The sequence below is a fragment of the Marmota marmota genome, unplaced genomic scaffold (genome assembly GCF_001458135.2).
Source record: "Marmota marmota marmota unplaced genomic scaffold, marMar, whole genome shotgun sequence".
In the NCBI taxonomy this organism is placed as follows: Eukaryota; Metazoa; Chordata; class Mammalia; order Rodentia; family Sciuridae; genus Marmota; species Marmota marmota.
In genome coordinates, this window is record NW_026000075.1 from 15,509,112 (window position 1) to 15,529,211 (window position 20,100).

General features: G+C 37.0%; 1 long non-coding RNA gene across 1 annotated transcript in view; it reads right to left on the reverse strand.

Annotated features, from left to right (window-relative positions):
- The window catches only part of LOC125620085, a 22,872-nt gene extending 6,489 nt beyond the window's left edge, over positions 1–16,383 (reverse strand). Inside the window, exons 1-2 of the long non-coding RNA XR_007351668.1 lie at positions 16,255–16,383; positions 12,935–12,936 (exon numbers count right to left, since the gene is read on the reverse strand). This is a non-coding gene — a long non-coding RNA (uncharacterized LOC125620085). The remainder of the gene's footprint in view (positions 1–12,934; positions 12,937–16,254) is intronic.
- Between the last annotated feature and the right edge of the window lie 3,717 nt (positions 16,384–20,100).

Consider the following 20,100-nt stretch of genomic DNA (forward strand, 5'->3'; position numbering starts at 1 on the left):
TTTTTGACTATAGAGTTTTTAAACATTGCAATGGAGATTTCACTTGTAAAAAGTTATAAGGCCTTTACTATTATGTTATGTGTTGTGTGTACACTTGTGTTTTATGTTGTATGTTTGTATGTACGTATGTCCATATATCATATATGATGAGCGGTCATGAAAAAATAGATCCAAATATTTTATTTTTCACGTGATTTAAATGGTTTAATTTAAATTGGGTAAACAGCTGTTGAGGATTGTTTTAATATGTGAACAAAAAAGGAGTTTAATAGATCTGTTTGTTTACTTTCACCTTTCCTTTTCATTATATTTAATAATTCTGTTCAAGATAATGTAAATTGCTAAAAAAATTGTTTTATTTTAGTGCCTTCTGGAATGTTACATAATTTTTTCTTTAGCCATTATTGCCAGAATTCCTATCTTCATCCCAGTGCCAGTGAAGACAAAGATAAAACCAATCTACAGCTTCTGCAATAGCCATTACTGAACTGCTTGCAGAACTTGCCTGGACTATGTATCACTTGTATGCATTGTGAACTCACTTGTATGCATTATGAACTATCTGTTGGTGCAGCGACTTGTGGTAGTGTTGGGGTATTTTTGCTGATGGTGTCATCGGTGGTACAATTTTTCCAAAAGGAGCTGTAAATTGGTTTGGTGTATCTTCCTCCCTTCTGCTTGTCATGGTCGTTCAGCTAAAATTTGGGGGCCAACAGAGGTGAGGCAAAGAACCTCACCGCCCCGCTGGTACAAAGACCTATCCACAGGTGTGGCTGTATGCTGGACCAGTAGTCAATGACGGGTAAGATCCAATTGCAATGGTACCAACCTAAGACAGGAGGCTGATGCCTTGAGGTCAGCTCATCTATAACGAGTAAGAACCATATGTAGTATTGGACAACTTAAGGCAGGCACGGTCCCTAAGCCACATGCTTGTTGTTTAAACAGAGAGGGGGAGATGTTAAGAGCCATAGCCGAAGGGGCCCCAGCAAAAACTTCCAGCTGCCAGCAAACTTCCAGCTGCCAGTTGATGATTGGCTCACAGCAGCCCCAGCAAACTTCTAGCTGCCAACTGATTGGCTCCTCTGTGGTGATGTTCATTGGGCTGTTTCCCCGCCCTTTCAGACCATGGAGCTGCTCATTGGGGGACTTTTTTTTGGCTCTGCCCACCAGAACCAGCCAATCAGCCTCAAGAGCAGGAGGAGTGGGGGAGGTTGAGAGGCTCATGGGAAGCCGGTGGTGGCAGTTGGGCTCTGAAGGTTTTTCCTGAGGAGCTGGGTGGTTTGGTGTGTGTGTTCTAAAAATAAAGTTTGTTTCCTTTGACAAGTGGCTCCTGAATTGTGCCCAGCCAGACTGCGGCAAGACAGCAAGTCTTCTGGAGATGAGGAGGTCCAGAATTGGTGCCTGAGGAGTAGGGCTGTCCCGCTGATTTTATAGATTTCAGGTTTTCTTTCTTCTTATGCCCCCCTCCTCCCATCCTGCCTATGTAACCAAAAGGTGGGAAGGGAGCTGTCAATGGGTTACCTATCCCTATTTTCCATATTTACCCAGAAAGAATGGAAGGGAACCACCTAGGGTGTACTCATTAAAAACTCCTTGCTGGGAGAAAGGTAAACTTGGCAAAAGTTTGAAGAAGGGAAAGTTCTCTGGAGGTATTAGCATTTTATTTTTTTTAAATCAGCCTCCATATTTCCAACCTAATTATTTATTATTTCCACTGTCCTTTTGCTCAGGTCTCAATTTTCCCTCTGATTGAGAAAACCATTAGTGCTCTAAGGGAAAATGGACAATGATCACTCTGGGTGTTTAAGGCTTAGAGAGGTTGACATTGGAAAACAGTTTGGGTTTCTCTTTTAGGAATATTTTGGGTCAGTTGAGGGGTCTGTGACAAAAATCTGGTTTGGAAAGAACAGGTTGTAAAATTTTCTTGGGGGTGGATGCTTCTATGAGAGAAACAAAAAAAATGTCTTAGCATGAAACATGCCAATGAATATCATGATAATGACAGAAAACAGTAATTTTTAATGAGGAGATGTAAGAACTAAGTTTTTCCCATGACAAGGCCAGTGAGGACATGGCCTCTATTTGGAAATGTAAATCTCTCTTGGGAAAGATAGAGATTATAGCTATTTGAGGGTAGATCTCCACAGGTAGAAAGCAACACTACAGATGTTTATTAAAGCCTCTAATACATTTAAAGTCTTAGAAATTAAAATAGATCTTATCAGACTTTTACATTATGACTTAAACACAGAGGCTTGTGCAGTGAGAAATGATAGGTTTAAAGTCTAAAAGCAATGGTGGACACTGAGATGGCTACTTGTCCTATAAGGCTATCAGATTTACTCCCAAGATCACCATTTCTATGTCTTTTTAAAGGTTTTTGTGAAAAGGAGATTCTCCAATGTGTTTGAGATCTAACTCTTAAAAATTTTCTGCCTGAACAAAAACAGCATGTAAATACCTTTATAGTTAGATAAAATAAGATTGATTAGAAAATTATTTTAATTTAGGTGTGGAGGATCAAATGTGAATTCACCATAAAATGATGAGTTCAAAAATATAGAATTTTACAAAACAGGTATTCCAAAGCAAATAACAGGGCCATAAAAAGCAGCATGCATAACATCTTTATCAGATCATAGTATACTTTTTGGTCAGATTAGAGTCAGTTCAGTCATTGAGACAATGAGAGAGCCCTGAAATCCTTAGGTAAAAATTCTCAAGGTGCAGCAGACTGGTATATATGATATCATTCCTCACTGTTCTGTAATGTTTAGGGAGGAACTTGTTAAGAAAGCAGCATGGTAGATTGCAAAGAATAGATAAGATAGCCAGCTATTTAGATCCCACAAATGGCTTAGATTTAAAATTGAGACTTTTTTCCTTTTGGTCTCAAACTGGTTTAGGGAAGTCACCTCTATAAGCCTTGTAAGTGTTGTAAGCTCTACAGGCTCTGTAAACCTTGGAGAGATAGAGATCTGGCAAAAGCTAAGAAGTAAGGGAAGCTGCCATTTTGATCAAAACCTCATTCACAGGGCATTTTTACCTTTTTTTTTTTAATTTCCCTAGTTGGTAACCAGGCCAGGTTTGAATGCAGAAAATTATTCCCAACTGTGATTAACTATTTTAATTTAAAGGAAGACATTTGTTAGCTAGTTATGCTCTTAAAATTTCTTACATGTTCCCTTTGTCCTTTTGATTTCTCATACTCTCATATGATACTCTCATATTCACATACTCTCATTTCATATACTCATAATTTCATATTATGCTCCTCAATTTGAAGTGGGAGGCAAGCCTGTAAGTATTGTGGATGATATCTTCACTAGAGAAAAATAAATAATTTGGGTTCCTGAACTATGATCAATGAGGTGTAGTTTTACTCTAATTATGTGGGACAGATATTTTAGTCTTTTCCTTGCCAGATGAAGGGAGTGCAGAAGAAAATGTGTCTTGTGAGAGTCTAGAGAAGATAGTCTAATTTTAAGTCTAGGGGAGATCTATCTTGAGAATTTCTCCTTGTTTAAGAGGCAGAGAGTATGGACAAAATTGTGGTAGAAGTATTTCTGAAGAAGGAGATATTGCTTGGCTCACACTCTGGAGGTTAATGAGTCACATCTTTCTTAAAGACCTTATATCAGATTGAGATTCAAGATTTCTTCTCAGGAACCAAGACTTATTGCGTGAGAGTGCCTTCCACTATCAGAATAAGTCAATTGGAAAAAGAGACAGATATTGGTACCCCTGAAGGCTGTTGGGGTCAGACTCAGGACATGAGACCTTCATGCAGCACCAGAGTGGCCCCAGCCAGCTGGCTTTTGATGTCTCAAGCCTTCTTCTGTCCCCCACAAAAATTTTCTCCCACATAAAAGAAACTGAACTAAGTCAGGACTGATATCCCCACCACTTGTGTGAGGGGAGATGGACCTGCATTTCTCCTGCAGTGAGCAGATAGTTTGCTAAGGAATGTGACATATCCTGTCCACAGAGCCCAGGCAGGGCTGCAGGTAAATTGCTTCTTGGAAAATAAAACATATGAGGGTCAGCACAGTGGGCCCATTTACTAGGAAATACAGAAAAACAGATTAAGCCTGCCTATGTAGGAGGTTAGGAAGATTTGTCTATGAAACTTTCCTTTATAGCTCCCTGCTTTACTTACTTTTGGTGAGGGTTCATCCGCTATTTTGGGAGCAGTAAATGAAGAAGAAGGCTGGGGTCAGGACTTGATCTAGGAGACTTACTGAATGGGGAGTCAGCAAGAATTGATTATAGAGAAGAGCAAGGTTGGCATAATGAAGGCCTTGAGTAAAGGTAAAAGGCATCTTGCAGCTAAGGGACCTCAGGCCATTTGCCATTTTGTTGGATGAATTTATCTAAGTCTTGGAGAATTTGGGAGTCAAAGATCCTGAATTCTGAACTTGGGCCATTGCCTTAGGTTGTGTGATTCAGATTACAGCCAGATATGAGTACTAAGCATAATGAGGCATCTAATTTAAAGGTCAGTTTGGAATTAGAAGTTCTCAAAATTATTTATGAGACAACCTAAGGGAGAGTACTGCAGGATGGAAGCTCCCACGTTGGAGAGGTTTCACTGGAGTGGCAATTGAGAACAAAGTGTCCTTTGATGTCTCCCATCACCAGACAGAGATTCATCAGAGAATGAGAGAGTGTCCCCTTCTACAATCTCAGTGGTGAGGGAACCCCAGGGTCTGGATGAGCCAAAAGTGAGGGGGTCTCAGGCAGGTGCCTCTATAGGAGACCAGAAGGGATGTTACCTTTCTGAAAAATAAGGTGGTTGATGTTGCATGCAGAAACAAATGGTAAAAATGTTGCCTCTGATCTGGAGGTCTAAGTGTGTAAGAGAAGGGAGGGATTGGAGAGGAGAGGATTAGAAGGATGATAACTCCAATCCAAATAAAGAACCTGATACAGGTCTGTGCTCTGTTCACATAGCAGTAAGGCAGCAAAAGCCTAGCCCAAGAATGGGGTCAGTTTCAGGTCATATATCAGCCACTATTTCGCCAAAGCAGTCTTAGAAAGTGTGAAGGGTCTCCTTCTACAAGGTGGGGAGAGAGAGAGAGAGAGAGAGAGAGAGAGAGAGAGAGAGATTGAGAAAACAGTCAATCTGGGAATTCAGCTGTGTTAAACATATCTGGGTACATCCACAGCCTCAGAAAGCCATGAAAGTGCTGGTGATCAATATTCACTTTCAAGGTCTTATCAGCTATTTTTTAGCAACTCTTACTAACCTTTGAGTATATGGCAGAAAAAGAGAGAGAGAAATTGGAGGAAAATCTGAAAAAGCAGTAAAAACCCTCAAATTTTCATCTCAGGTTTTGGCACCAAATAAAAGCAAAATGAAAGAGAAAGAAAAAGAAGTGGAGACAGAGCTCAATGGATCATTGGTACTTTATTAAGCATTGGACACACACATTTTCAAGAGAAAAAAATGGCAACTGGTTACAGTAGGGGGTCTGAGTTTTATATGGTTCAGTGGGACTGAATCATAGCAGAATGGGATGTCAGGGGAATGGTGGTAGAAACTGTGAAAGTCCAGAGACCCTTGTTGCTGGGAAATGGTGAATGTCCAAGCCCATTGTTTTCCTTCTTTCCCTGGGACCCATTGTCCTCCTTTGCTCCCTGTGAGTTGTTTTTTTTTTTTTTTTTCATATCCTTCACTTTATTCAGTACTGAACACTTAACTCCTCAATTAACCCAAGCATAGTTTTATATGCATGAAATCAAAACTGATATCAAATGAAGCTGTGATATATACTTTTCATGCTTCTATCCAATAAAAAAGAGAAAAAAATTAACCAGCTTTATCCATTTACCTGAAAATGCCATGAATTTATTATCTTTTAATGTTGAATATATTCCACTGTGTATATGTACCACATTTTCTTTATCCATTCATCTACTGAAGGTCATCTAGGTTGGTTCCACAGTTTAGCTATTGTGAATTGTGCTGCTATAAACATGAATGAAGCTGGAGAATATAATGCTAAATGAAATTAGCCAGTCCTAAAGACCAAATGCCAAATAATGTATTTGATTTAAGAATGCTGATGCATAATATGCTGTGTGGGGTGGATGGAAGGATGAAAGGAACTCTAGATAGGGCAAAGGGGAAAAGGGGAGGGAGGAAAAGGGAGGGCCATAGGGGTAGGAAAGATGGCATAATGTGATGGTCATCATTACTCTTAGTACATGTAAAAATACATGAAGGATGTGACTCTACTTTGCGTACTTGATTTCATGTATATAAAACGAGAGATATGAAAAGTTGGACTCTATATGTGTAATATGAATTATAATGCATCCTATTGTCATATACAACAAATAAAAGTTTAAAAAAAAAACAAAAAATAAAATAAAGAAAAGAAAAATATATTTCTTTGGTTCAATCATATCATCTGTTTTACATAATTCTCCTGTTTTAGTTGTCTTTATCCTACTGCACAATTTTATGTTGTCCTTACTCCTCTTCACCTGCCTTGGTATTTATTTTTTCATTGTGTCCAGAAATGTGTGTACACACACACACACACGTATATTTATCTGTTGGCATATGATAATGTAAATTCATTTAATCTTTAAAAGATTTTTTCCTCATTTATTCCTGTGATTGATTTCTCCAAATAGCAATGATAGTGAACTAACAAAATGTGGTTTTTTTTCCTTTTCCCAGTTATCCTCTCAGAACAACCACATGTATGTTCAAAAGAAATAGAACAAAATATGACTGTAACATGAATAAAATTTTGTAGCATAAGTGAGTTTCATGCATTCAAGAAGATGGAGAGGCATGGAATTAGTAAACATGTGGAGTTTGTAAAAGTCCCCAAGATATAAGGGAGAGTTACAATTGAGAAGATGGCTGAATTGCATGCCCATTAATTCAAAAACCTGGCAAGGAGAAATGGGGGATTAGAAAAGGCAGACAGACAGACATGAGAGTTGATGGATACTGAAGAGCCGAACAAGATGAGAGAAGGAACACAGGGTATCCAAAGCTTGATGCAACTAAGAATGTTTATTATTGGCAAGAACAGCGTTTTATAGTTTACAGTGGGTTCCCAACTATGGAATGCAACCTTGAGGTTAGGGAAGCAATATACCTAAACATCTTTTTTAAAACAATGTTACATTTATATTTTTTTCCTTATTCTTTGTCCTAGATCTATACTAAGAGCTAAGCATAAAATAACAGGAACATTCCCCAAATAACTCCACCGTAAGGCAAAAACATAAAGCAAGTCCACAGCCTCAAGAGGAACTTGTGGCTAGTCTGATCATGTCAACTGAGCATGTCCTGAGAACAGTCTGTTGTTCTTGCTTCCTCTGGCCTGCCAAGAACTCAGGAGATATTAACTCCTTAACATCTGTAGCTCCACCACAGTCCTTGGAATCTCAGACACTCCATCAATAGAGAAAAAAATGAGACCAGGTGGTTCACTGCAACCTGATGGAGATGTAATGACCCAGAGCTAGTTCAGCATGTTTATAAGTTTTAACATCAAAATTGTTCTTTGTGTGGAATTTTCTTTAAAGCAAGCAGGACCAAGTTTGAAGACTAGAGGCCCAATTATAATTATCAACTGCATTCATAATTCTTTACCCCTGGCAGCTGGTGTTCAAATTCTGGCTCAAGACTGAATCCTGTGGCAAGCACAGAATGTCCTTTGAATAGGGTGTTACCACAGCAACTGGGCAGTCTCAACTGTGCCTTTGCACCAGGATTTCCTAGTACAGGCATGTTCCTGTCACTGGATAATCAAAGATCTTAATTGAAATCATCATTCTATACATCTCCCCCTTCTTTATTTTTAAGCACAAATATTGAGCTATTATTTGGAGTTGTCAGATTTCTTCTCAGAAGATGTGGCATCCTATTGTTATAACATAAAAAGTATCAATAGCAAACACATAATTCCAAAAATAAAATATTATATGTTTCAACATATTTTAATAATTAAAACCATTTAAAAAATTATTAATTATTTGTTCATCAAGCCATGCAGGATCCACAAGATCATTCCTGGCCTAGTGAATATTCTGGATATGATGATGTTACTCCATGAGGTCTAGACTGTCATTATTTCTCCTCTAAATGCCCATTAAATGATTTTTGCCTTTCTACCAATTCCAATGAGAAGTGTTATATCTTGCTCCTGTAACACAAATAAACTTGTAGACAGCATGGCAATAACACTACTGACTGAACTTAAGAGTGGCGAGCTCATTTCCTGTATGTATGACCATAGCTTCCAGGGCTTTTAATTTTATTTGTATCTTGTCATCAATATTTACCTGATTCTATAGGCCTTTGGAAGTATTTTGAGCCAAATCATTAAGAAAACAAGCATTTTGAATGGTTTTGGATAAGGCTATGGTGGATATCATGGCAGAGACAAAAACAGATATCAAAGTGACTACTCCAAACTCACTAAGACCAAGAACATGCAGGTGTCTATTTAGATTGATATGAACCAGTTGTAGAACTTGAAGTCCAGCATCAGAATATCAGGGGTCTGAAATGTTAGCTGGGCTTAAAACAAAGGAGGGTTGCAGTAACACAAGCACTCCTTATCCACTATTATTCCTAGTAATGCAGTTAGTCAGATTGCAACGTTGACAAGTTACATAATATTTTTCTCTGATGCTATTTACTTTTTTTATTACCAGAAATTAAAACTTAACAAGATTGTACACAGACCTGCAGGACATAGCAGGTAGCCATTTTACAGCTCCTGTCCACAAGATCAGTTAGGAGCTGGCAGTATAATTGATGAAATCTAAATGCCACAGATTTTTTTTTGTATGCCACCACCACTGAGGGTCAGAACATTAATAACAAATCCTGTAGAAGTCATAAATTCCTAATGTGGGTGTCTCTTAATTCTTTGGGACCAGTCCAGAATATACTCACTATTGCCAGAGACACTTTCCACTCATTCAGGAAAGGCATTCAATTCTATTGTAGCATGATTACGGCAATAAAATACTGGTGGATGCTCTGTGGGAAACACAGTTATGTCCTTGGGGAGTCTCATTTTTATAACTGAATGACATATAATTTCAAATCCCAAGGGCCAGTCACATTGGCTTCCCTTGCTCCTTCATATTCTGAGATTTTTTTTTTCTGGGGTCACTTTTAAACAGCCAACATTTTCATTGTGGGACCAACATATAGGTAGACTCCCACTATATCCAGTATAATTAAAAGCAATTGTAGAAACGGGGGCAATATGTTTATCTAAAAACCTCCTCTTATGTGTAAATAATGGTGGAATAGATACTCCTGTCCACACAGCTGGGTGCACTAAAGGTGGATCTGGGAAATAAATCTGTCATGAGCCAGCAATGGGCTGTGTGTGTGGAGCTATCAGCATTTGAGCACATGAGGGGGCTGGACTGATGTTGCTGCTCTGACTGGACTGTATGACATATGTGTCCTTTTTGCTCCATCTGCCTTTGATCCAACACAGCATCTAAGATGGGTATAGCCTTCCAGGATGTCAGTCAATCTGCTGAAACCTAATTCCGTAACTTATTTGGGTTGAACTTTCTTGAACATCTTTCTCCTCAATAAACAGGGTAGCAGGCGTGCTTTCACTTTCTCTTTCAAATGGACTCTTAAGGTCAAGAGCCATCATCTCTGATTCCTGCAAGCAAAAGGTATTTCTGTGTGTTGCGTGCTTCTTTCACCATTTTCTCAGTTATTGATGTAGGTAGCTCCTGTGAACCCAGCTCAGGTCACCAGCCCAGCTAGTTGGCGATATAAATACAATAAGTTTCCCCATGAACCCTGCTTAACTGAAAACTTAAACTTAATAAAACCAGCCTGGCCACAAACATGGTGACTGGAGATTTAGTACCTTCCTGTTGTTTGACCACCTCCTCAGCCTGATGGGTCGGATTCTTCAGTTGTTTTAGCTGTGACTCAAGATCCTCTGTGGTGATGATGAACAGCAAGCTTAGGTACCTACAGAGGATGAGCTGCACCTTCTGGAAAGACACAACAATTACCCCATATTATCACTGAATCTTCTCCATTTCATTATCCTGTTTGTAAATTTCTCCACCAGACTAGGCCTGATGGGCCTACAACTGTGGGAGCCATTTGTCATTCAGCAGCAGTGCAACCCTCAGCGTCACAATTTTAAAACATAAAAATAAAACTAAGAGTATGATTCAAACAATTTTGTGGGATTTCTCTCTCCCTCTTTTTGTTTTTGTAATTGTAACTTAAGGGACAAGTGAGCCTATTCTATAATAGCCTGGCTTTGAGGATTATAAGGGATACATGTTCAGTGATCAATATGATATTGATCACAAAACTGTCAAAAAGAAAAACTGGTATAAGCTGGAACATTGTCAATTTTAATTTGTAGAGGACAGCCCAGCACTGCAAAAGTAGCTAAACAGTAAGAAATTACTTGATGTGTATTTCTTACTTGACCAGGAAAATTACCAAAAGTTACCCACCTAGCATTTGAGGGTTATCAGTCAATGCTGTTGTTGAACTGAAAAAAGGATCCCAATGAAAAAAGGTTCAGCTCCCACCAATTATATGACTCGAATTCTGTCTTTAATAATAAGTTGAATAATAAAATTATGAATGGGGTAGTATAAGTACTTGAAGTCAGCCTTACATCTTGTTTGTCTTATAGGTGATGGTCTTATTATCTCAAATTAACTTAAGTTGTTCTATTAAAAGTTGTACTTTTGTAAGGCATTAACAAATAACTGTTATAAAGTTTACAAAGAAAATAAATATATTAACAAAAATAAAAATATATTTAATAGATTGTATTATAGCTATGAATCAAGAAACATAATTATTTGTAGTCCCAAACCTTTACTTAACTATATATTATATATTTTTTTTTTGTTTAAGATCACAGTAATCTTTATAACAGAAATTTATCTTTTGAAATTAACTTCAAATCAACTTGAGTGGTTACCCTGATATGGAATAAGGTGAGAGACAGAGACTTAATTCAGATGAGGTGGCATCATAACAAATCCTAGGTAAGGTATTTTATTTATGAAACTGACCTTTACCTCTTCCTGAAATATTATTTTATAAAGTTTTCCAATATCATTTCCTGAGTCTATATGCATCGGTTAACATAATTTAACATTATATCTGAAACATAAACCAAAAAAGCTAAGAGAGCTTTTAACCCCCTTTTTTAGGAAGGTGGCAAAATATCTGCACATCCCATATTGTTAACCTTTAAATAAACCAGGCTGGGCTGGGGATGTGGCTCAAGCGGTAACGCGCTCGCCTGGCACAGGGCGCTGGGTTTGATCCTCAGCACCACATAAAAATAAAATAAAGATGTTGTGTCCACCGAAAACTAAAAAATAAATGTTAAAAAATTCTCTCTCTCTCAAAAAATAAAAATAATAAATAAATAAATAAATAAATACACCAGGCTGTCCTTATTGTCTTTCAAAAATGTATTTACATTTCCATTCTAGTGTAAAAAGTAACACGTAATTTTATAAATTAAGACAGATTACTTTTATCTAATTACAAAATATTAAATAACAAATAAATTTCCAACTAAATTTATTATTTTTATGTAAGTCTGCACGAGATCATTGTTAAAGAGAACTTTAGTTTGGAGAATACCAGCTTGGTAAAATGTTTTCCTAAACCTTTTATTTTATTTATTTATTTATTTATTTATTTATAAATATTTATTTTTTAGTTTTTGGCGGACACAACATCTTTGTTTGTATGTGGGGCTGAGGATGGAACCAGGGCCGCACACATGCCAGGCGAGAGCGCTACCGCTTGAGCCACATCCCCAGCCCATAAAACTTTTATTTTAAAGAGTTGTATATGAATACTTTTAGAATGCAAAGAAGCCAGTAACAGCACCACAATCACACTGATGTTTTTATATTAACCAAGTTCATATTTTAAAGATAAATTTAGACTCTGGAAAATAGTGTAATACTCTAAAATAAGAGTTGTTGTTTAACCAAAGTTAGACAAAAAATAATTCCTTTAAGACTAATTTTTCAAGTTTTTTAAAAAAAGACATAAGAAATGATCTTGATACATAAGAGCAGATTAATGTTTTATGAAATCCTTATTACTTTAACACATAGAGGATTAAACATTGGTTCACATCATCATATTAATACTTGCCTTCGTGTCTGGGGGAAAGGGTCAGTTCCCCTCACTTCTCTAATCCCTTTTCGGGAAAGACTAATTAACCATGAGCCCCTAGCTTTTGAACTATAAACAGCAGTCCTAGAGTTTGATCACTCCCTTCTGAAACTTAACAGGTGTGTGTAAAAAGAGCTGCTTCCTCTTGTCTGTTTCTATAAACATGCTCCATGCCTGACACTCAGTACAAGGTCTTCAGCCTCACAGATTAGGAATTTTCTTTTTAAAGAGGAAAAAGCCTGAAATAACTTTAACTGATTGTTCTACTTATATATAACCAATTTAGTTACACAAAAACTTTTTAAAAATTTACCCTCCATAAAGCTTTTGTAACTTAGTCATTTTACAACTTTTTATTTTATCACATGAGATACTTCTTAATCTAGAGATATTTTCTTTTTATTTTTATATCTAGAGACTTCTTAGCTCTTTTTAAATTCACATTTTGAAACAGTCCTTATGAAATTTCTGAATTTAGACAAATTACTCCATTTTAATAAGATGAAATAAATGTATTGTATTTTATATTTATTTTTTTTAGTTTTCGGTGGACACAACATCTTTATTTATTTATTTATTTAATTTTTATGTGGTGCTGAGGATCGAACCCAGTGCCCCGCTCATGTCAGGGGATCGTGTTACCGCTTGAGCCACACCCCCAGCACCTATATGTATGTTTTTATAGTATTTTAATTGAAGCCCAACTGAAACTTCTTACATTCTTTGCATATAAGTCACATCTGACAAATCTTAACTCTTAGTAATCTCATTTTAGTGAAGACACATAAACAAAGCAATCTCAAAACATTTTCATTTACCAATTTATGAAAACACATTTAATAAATATCAGATTAATAATAAATATCAGATTAATTGAATAGCTATCAGATTTACTCCTAACATCACCATGTCTATATCCTTTTAAGGATTTTGTAAAAGGAGATTTTTTTTTAATGTATTTGAGAGATAAACATTGAAAAACTTGGCCTGTGTATAAAGACAGAGCTTAAAAACCTCTACAGTTAGGTAAAATAAGATTTTTCAGAAATCTACATTAACTTAGGCATCAGATGTGAACTTACGATAAAGCCATGAGTTCAAACATATAGAATTTTTAAAAAACAGGAGTTCTAAAAAACACTTCACAGCTGAAATACTTTGGTAAAAGAATATGTAGAACATTTTTATCAAATCAGAAGTTACATTAGCTTAGATTAAAGTCAATTCCAGTGTTAAAAAATGTGGGAGCCTTTGAAGTCCTTTAGTGGAATGTGATCATCATTATTATGCAAAGTACACGTATGAAGACATGAATTGGTGTGAATATACTTTGTATACAACCAGAGATATGAAAAATTGTGCTCTATATGTGTAATAAAAATTGTAAAGCATTCTGCTGTTATATATAAATAAAAAAGTATAAAAAAGATTTTAAAAAATAAAAAGTGATTTTCATATAAAAAAAAGAAAAAGAAAAAGAAAGCTTGTCTACGTAGGATTTTTACTCCTGGTGCTGTAGCATTAGTGATGAGCTTGCAAAGAAAGCAGGCTGGTTAGTGTGAAAGCAGATAAGTTAGCCAGCCAAGCCAGAAGTGGCACAGATTTAAAAGTGACACTTTTTTTTTTTTTTTTTTTTTTGGTCTTAACCAGTTCTCTGCAAGTCTTTCTTGTGATTTAAAAGTGACACCTTTTTTTTTCTTTTTTCTTAATTGGTTCTCTGCAAGTCTTTCTTGCAGGCCTCTGTAATTTTCATTTTAAATGCAGGCCTAAGAGAGGGAAATATCTAGCAGAAACTAAGAAGTAAGAAAATCTGCTGTAACTTTTTTTTTTTTTGTAAAACTATCTTGTTAAAGTGTGGTGCTATAGTTTATGTTTTTTCTGAAAAGCACTTTTTTTTTCTTTTTTATTTCTTGAGCCTTAAGCATTACTTTACAAAAGATGCCTAATGCCCGAGTCTCTAAAAATATACTGCTCCCTCATTAGGAAACCCTTGGCAAGTTTTAGTAATAAATTTTAAGAACTGTGGAAACTGTGTGCCTTCTTTGCTTTAAGCACAGACTTAAGCATAAGTATAGTGAAATAGAGATTTCTTTCTTTGGATCCTAGCTGTTCCATGTTTTACACCTAGCTATAAACTCACTCCTTACCTCTCACTATCTCATGTGCATCCTGAGGAGCCTCCCCTCATCTGACCATTGAAGAAGTACCCTGTGTTCAGTCCCTGTTTGGGCAATAACTGCTGTGCAGTTAATGCAGAAACTGGCCAGGGTGATGGATGATAGAGAAAAGAAAAACAGACAGACAGAAAGAGAAAAACTGGGCCCTGGTGGTTCTTCATTCCCCTGAAGAGGGATGAACAACCCAGAGCTAGCTCAGCACTTTCATTCTATAGGTTTTAATATCAAAAGTATTTTTGGGGGGAGAAAGTTTCTTCAAAGCATACAGGATGAAGGATGAACTTCTGGGCAACCCAATTATAATTGTCAACTTGTGCTCATCATTCTTTACCCCTGGCAGCTGGTGTCTGAACTCAGGTCAAGACTGATAGTCTGGTGGCATGCACAGAACCTCTTTTGAACAGGGCATCACCATAGCAACTGTGCAGTCTCAACTTGTTCCTTTGCACAGGGATTTCCCTGATCAGGCACTCCTGTCACTGCACAATCAGAGATTGTGATTCCAATCACCGCTCCTGATAAATAGTGTAAATAAATATAACCATATGCTCTGTACTCCTTTTCAACAACTTTCTAGAGATATAATTAATATAGTATGCAATTAACTCATTTAAAGCATGCAATTCAGTGGTTTTTATTGTATGAACAGGGTTATTCAAACATCATCATACTCTAATTTCAGAACATTTATTTTCTAAATGAATATTTCTTACTCTCACTTGGGTGCATTGTCTTTTTTTAAATAACATAGTGCTTTGAAATCTATGTATAATATTTTATATATTAGGATTTTTTTGTAATTGTTATTTGTGCCATAATGGCTTATCCAGTTTCATGGTGATAAATATTTTAGTTGTTCATAATTTTCTGCTTCAATAAGCCTTCAGGAACAAAGTTCCTAAAGATGGTGGTGTTTATTTTTTTGTTGTTCATGTGAAGATATGTTATTTCTCTTTCATGAACACCTAGTCAACGAATTGCTGGGTTACAACAGAGGTATTTTTATTTTATAAATGGCAAACAAATTTCCAGCAAATATTTTACACTTTTGCTTACAGAGCCATTCCAATAGGTGTACCTCTTTGCTAATACATGGTATTGCTGGACTTTTAAATTCTAGCTATTCCAGTGACTTAAAATGTATATGCAATTAAGACTGCAATGAGATATCCCAACACACCTATTAGAATAGCTGAAACCCAGAACACTCACAGCTGGTAAAGATGTAGAGAAATAGTAATTTTTACTCATTACTGTTGTGAAAGAAAAATGATAAGCCACTTTGCAAGACAGTTTAATGGTTTCAGAAGTAAATATACTCTTTTCTATGAATCAGTAATATCACATTTTAGTATTTACTGAAGGAGCTGAAAACTTGTGTCCACACAAAAACTTGAGAACATATGGTTATAGCAGCTTTATTCATAATTGCCAAAACTTAGGATCAACTGAGATATACTAGAGTAGGTCAGTAGGTAAATAAACTACTATATACAGACAATGAATATATTCAATACTGAAAAGAAATAAGCCAACAAACTACAAAAAGAAAAGATGGAACCTTAAATGCATGTCACTAAGTGAAAGAAGCAAATCTGAAAAGGTTACATACTGTATGGTTCCAACTCTGTGGAACTGTATGAAAAAGGCAAAACAGGGAAGGCAGTAAACAGATCATTGTTGTTTGTAACTGGGAGGATATAAGGAAGTGAAGGATAAATAGACAGAGGGTAAATGATTTTCAGAGCTGTGAATTATAGTATATTATGCCATAATATGTCATTAGACATTTATCTACATGTCAAAGTCTGGCTGGGCACAAATCAGGAGCCACTTGAAGATTCAAGCAGGAAGGAACTTTATTTTTAGAACCCACACCACACGCCGCCCACTCGAACTGTCTAGGAACTCCCCGAGAGCTCCACCAGAACTTCAGGAACTTTGGGAGCACTCAACCGGAACTCAACCCGCGAACTCCACCCACGTGAACTTTCTAGGAACTCCACAAGAGCTCAAAAATAGCGGGCACCTGAGGCAGCAGGAACCGCTCCTTCTGGCAAAATGCCAGTCACCATCTTGACTTGGTTGTGGCTCTCAACATCTCCCCCCTTTTGTTTAATTAAACAACAAGTATGTGGCTTAGGGACCGTGCCTGTCTTAGGTCGTCCAAGAGTACATATGGTCCTTACCCGTCATCAGATGGGCTGACCTCAAGGCATCAGCCTCCTGTCTTAGGTTGGTACCATTGCAATTGGATCTTACCCGTCATTGACTACCGACCCAGCATTTAGCCACACTTGTGGATAATGGTTTTTACACAAACACTATGAACAACCAACTACAAGCAGAGAGGGGAGGATACAAAACGCCATGACACCAAGCCAATTGATGGCCCCTTTTGGAAAAATTGTACCACTGATGACATCATCAGCAAAGATACCCCGGCACTACTACAATTCACTGCACCAACAGATAGTTCACAATGCATACAAGTGATACATAGTCCAGGCAATTCTGCAAGAGGTTCAAAGCAGAGGAATACATTAATATGTCCTTTTCCTCCCAAAATAAATTGACTCCTTGATTGAGCATCACTTGTTGAGTTACATTATTCATTGATGCATCAATTTATACAGTTTGTTGTGATAGCTATTGCAGAAGCTGTAGTTTGGTTTTATCTTTGTCTTCATCGGCACTGGGATGAAGATAGGAATTCTGGCAGTATTGGCTAAAAAATTATGTAACATTCCAGCAGGCACTAAAAAAAAGCAATTTTGTAAACAACTTAGTATCCTGAATAGAATTAGAAAAAATGAAAAGGAAAGGTGAAAGTAAACAAACAGATCTGTTAACCTCCTTTTTTGTTCACATTTTAAAACAAACCTCAACAGCTGTTTACTGAATTTACATTAAACCATTAAAATCATGTGAATAATAAAAAAAAATTTGGATCCATTTTTTCATGAGTGCTCCGCATATATGATATATGGACATACGCACATACAGACATGCAACACAAAACACAAGTGTGCACACATAACACAATACATACAACACATAACATAATAGTAAAGGCCTTGTAGCTTTTTACAGGTGAAATCCCCATTGCAGTGCTCAAAAACTCCACAGTCAAAAAATAAAACTGATCAGAAAAACATTAACCTAGGACTGTATGAGCTCAAAAAACAAAACAAAACTTCATGATGTGTGAAAGGGCAATAATAAAATAGATATCGAAAAAAACATCCTGGTTACCACTTGGGTTTCACTCTTCCTTTGATATCCCATCCTTTTTCCTGTAACTTGCATATGGGTTTGAAGGTATTCCCACAAGCAAGCACCAAGGTTTCTTACATTTGAAATAGGCCTTAATGGTGTTCATTATTCATTAGACTCCAGTTGTGGGAGAATCACTGTCGCAGATGTAAGGATAGCCAAATTGGAATTCTGGATATCAGCTGTTATGGATTCGAGCCAAATCATCTTCTTTTTGGTCTGTAGAAATCGCTTTAGTTAATCTTTCTGGAATCCAAATTGGCTGCTGTTCTCCCTGTGGAAACACACAAACAGACCCCCGACTACAGACAACCACTGGGTCAGGACCTTAGTTAATCTCTCTGGAATCCAAATTGGCTGCTGTTCTCCCTGTGGAAACACACAAACAGTCCCCCGACTCCAGACAATAACTGGGTCAGGACCTTTCCATTGTCCTGTTAGAATATCCTTCCAAAGTACCTTGGGCTTATGTACATTTTTTGGACACATATGACTTTCCGCAGCCATAAGCCCTGATAAATCCAAATTTAAAAGGTTTAGAGTAAAAAGGGTTATTTTAAGTTTATCTTTGGGGGATATATACCCCTTTCCAATTCCCTCTTTTTGCTTTAATAAGTACATTTTAATAGTTTGATGAGCTCTTTCAACTGTGCCTTGTCCCTGTGGGTTGTATGGGATTCCTGTTATATGAGTAATGCCAAATGATAAGCAAAATTGTTTAAAAGAGGTAGAAGTGTAACCAGGGCCATTATCTGTTTTTAACTGTTTTGGAACGCCCACAGTGGCAAAATTTTGTAAGCAATGAGCTATAATATCTTTAGTTTTTTCTCTGGGATGAAGGGAGCCCATCAAAAACCCAGAAGAAGTATCAACTGTAACATGCAAATATTTTAATTTTTCAAATTCTGGCAAGTGTGTTATGTCCATCTGCCAAATATGGTTAGGTATCAGTCCTCTAGGATTGACTCCAAGATTAACTTGTGGTAAAAAGGTCACACAATTTTGACATTGTTTTATTATTTGTCTTGCTTGTTACTTAGTTATTTTAAAACACTTTTGTAAAGTTTTAGCATTGACATGGTGTTGAGAGCCACAGCCGAAGGGGCCCCAGCAAACTTCCAGCTGCCAGCAAACTTCCAGCTGCCGGCTGATGATTGGCTCCCAGCAACATCTAGCTGATTGGCTCCTCGGCCCCAGCAACATCTAGCTGATTGGCTCCTCTGCGGTGATGCTCATTGGGCTGTTTCCCTGCCCTTTCAGACCACGGAGCTGCTCATTGGGGGACTTTTTTGGCTCCGCCCACGTGACCCAGCCAATCGGCCTCAAGAGCAGGAGGATTGTGGGAGGTGGAGAGAAGCTGGTGTGGGAGAGAGAGGCTTGTGGAAAGCCGGTGGTGGCAGTTGAGGCTCTGAGGGTTTTTCCTGAGAGGCTGTTTTGTTTGGCGTGTGTGGTTCTAAAAATAAAGTTAGTTTCTTTTGACAAGTGGCTCCTGATTGTGCCCAGCCAGACTGCGGCAACATGGAACTTTTTATGAAAATTTGTAGCTTCTTCTAGTGTAGAGAAAATATGTATGTCATGTGTAGTTTTATCTGCTAAATCATTGCCCAAACTAAGGGCTCCAGGCAATCCTGTATGTGCCCTGATATGTCCTATAAAGAACAGACTTTTCTGTCCCAGATTAGACTTTGTATAGTGGAAAGCAAAGAGAAAACAGTAGAGGAAGGGGAAATCCTACCGGCATCTTCTAGGGATACTACAGCATTAACTATATACTGACTATCGGAAAATAAATTAAATACAGAATCTTTAAATATCACAAAAGCTTGTAATACTGCATTAAGCTCTACCTTTTGAGCTGATTGTTTGGGTACTAAAAATGTAAAAGTTTGATCAGGTGTAACTACTGCTGCTGTACCATTATTTGACCCATCAATGAATATATTTGGAGCATTCATGATAGGTGTTTTTCTTGTCATTTTTGGAAAAACTACAGGATGCGAAGACCAAAAAGACAACAAAGGATTAGATGGTAAGTGGTTATCAAATGAAATATTAGGTTTACACATGATTATTGCCCAAGTATTTAACTCATTAGCTAACTCATCAATTTGATCCATTATATATGGAGTAATAATTTTATTGGGAGAAATTCCAAACACTCCATTTGCTGCTTTTCTTCCTTTGAGTATTAATTGTCCTACAGCCTCAGGATACCTAGTAAGAATAGTGTTAGAAGAATAAGATAAATGTATCCATAATAATGGACCTTCTTGCCAAAATACTCCTGTAGGAATATTTTTTTTGGTAATACAATAAATGATAAAGGCAGAGTTATATCAATTCTATCCAAATGCATATTTTCCATATATGTTTCAATGATTTTTAATGTCTTTCTTGCTTCAGGCATTAACATGCGGGGTGAATTTGGATCTGATGGACCTTTTAGGATAT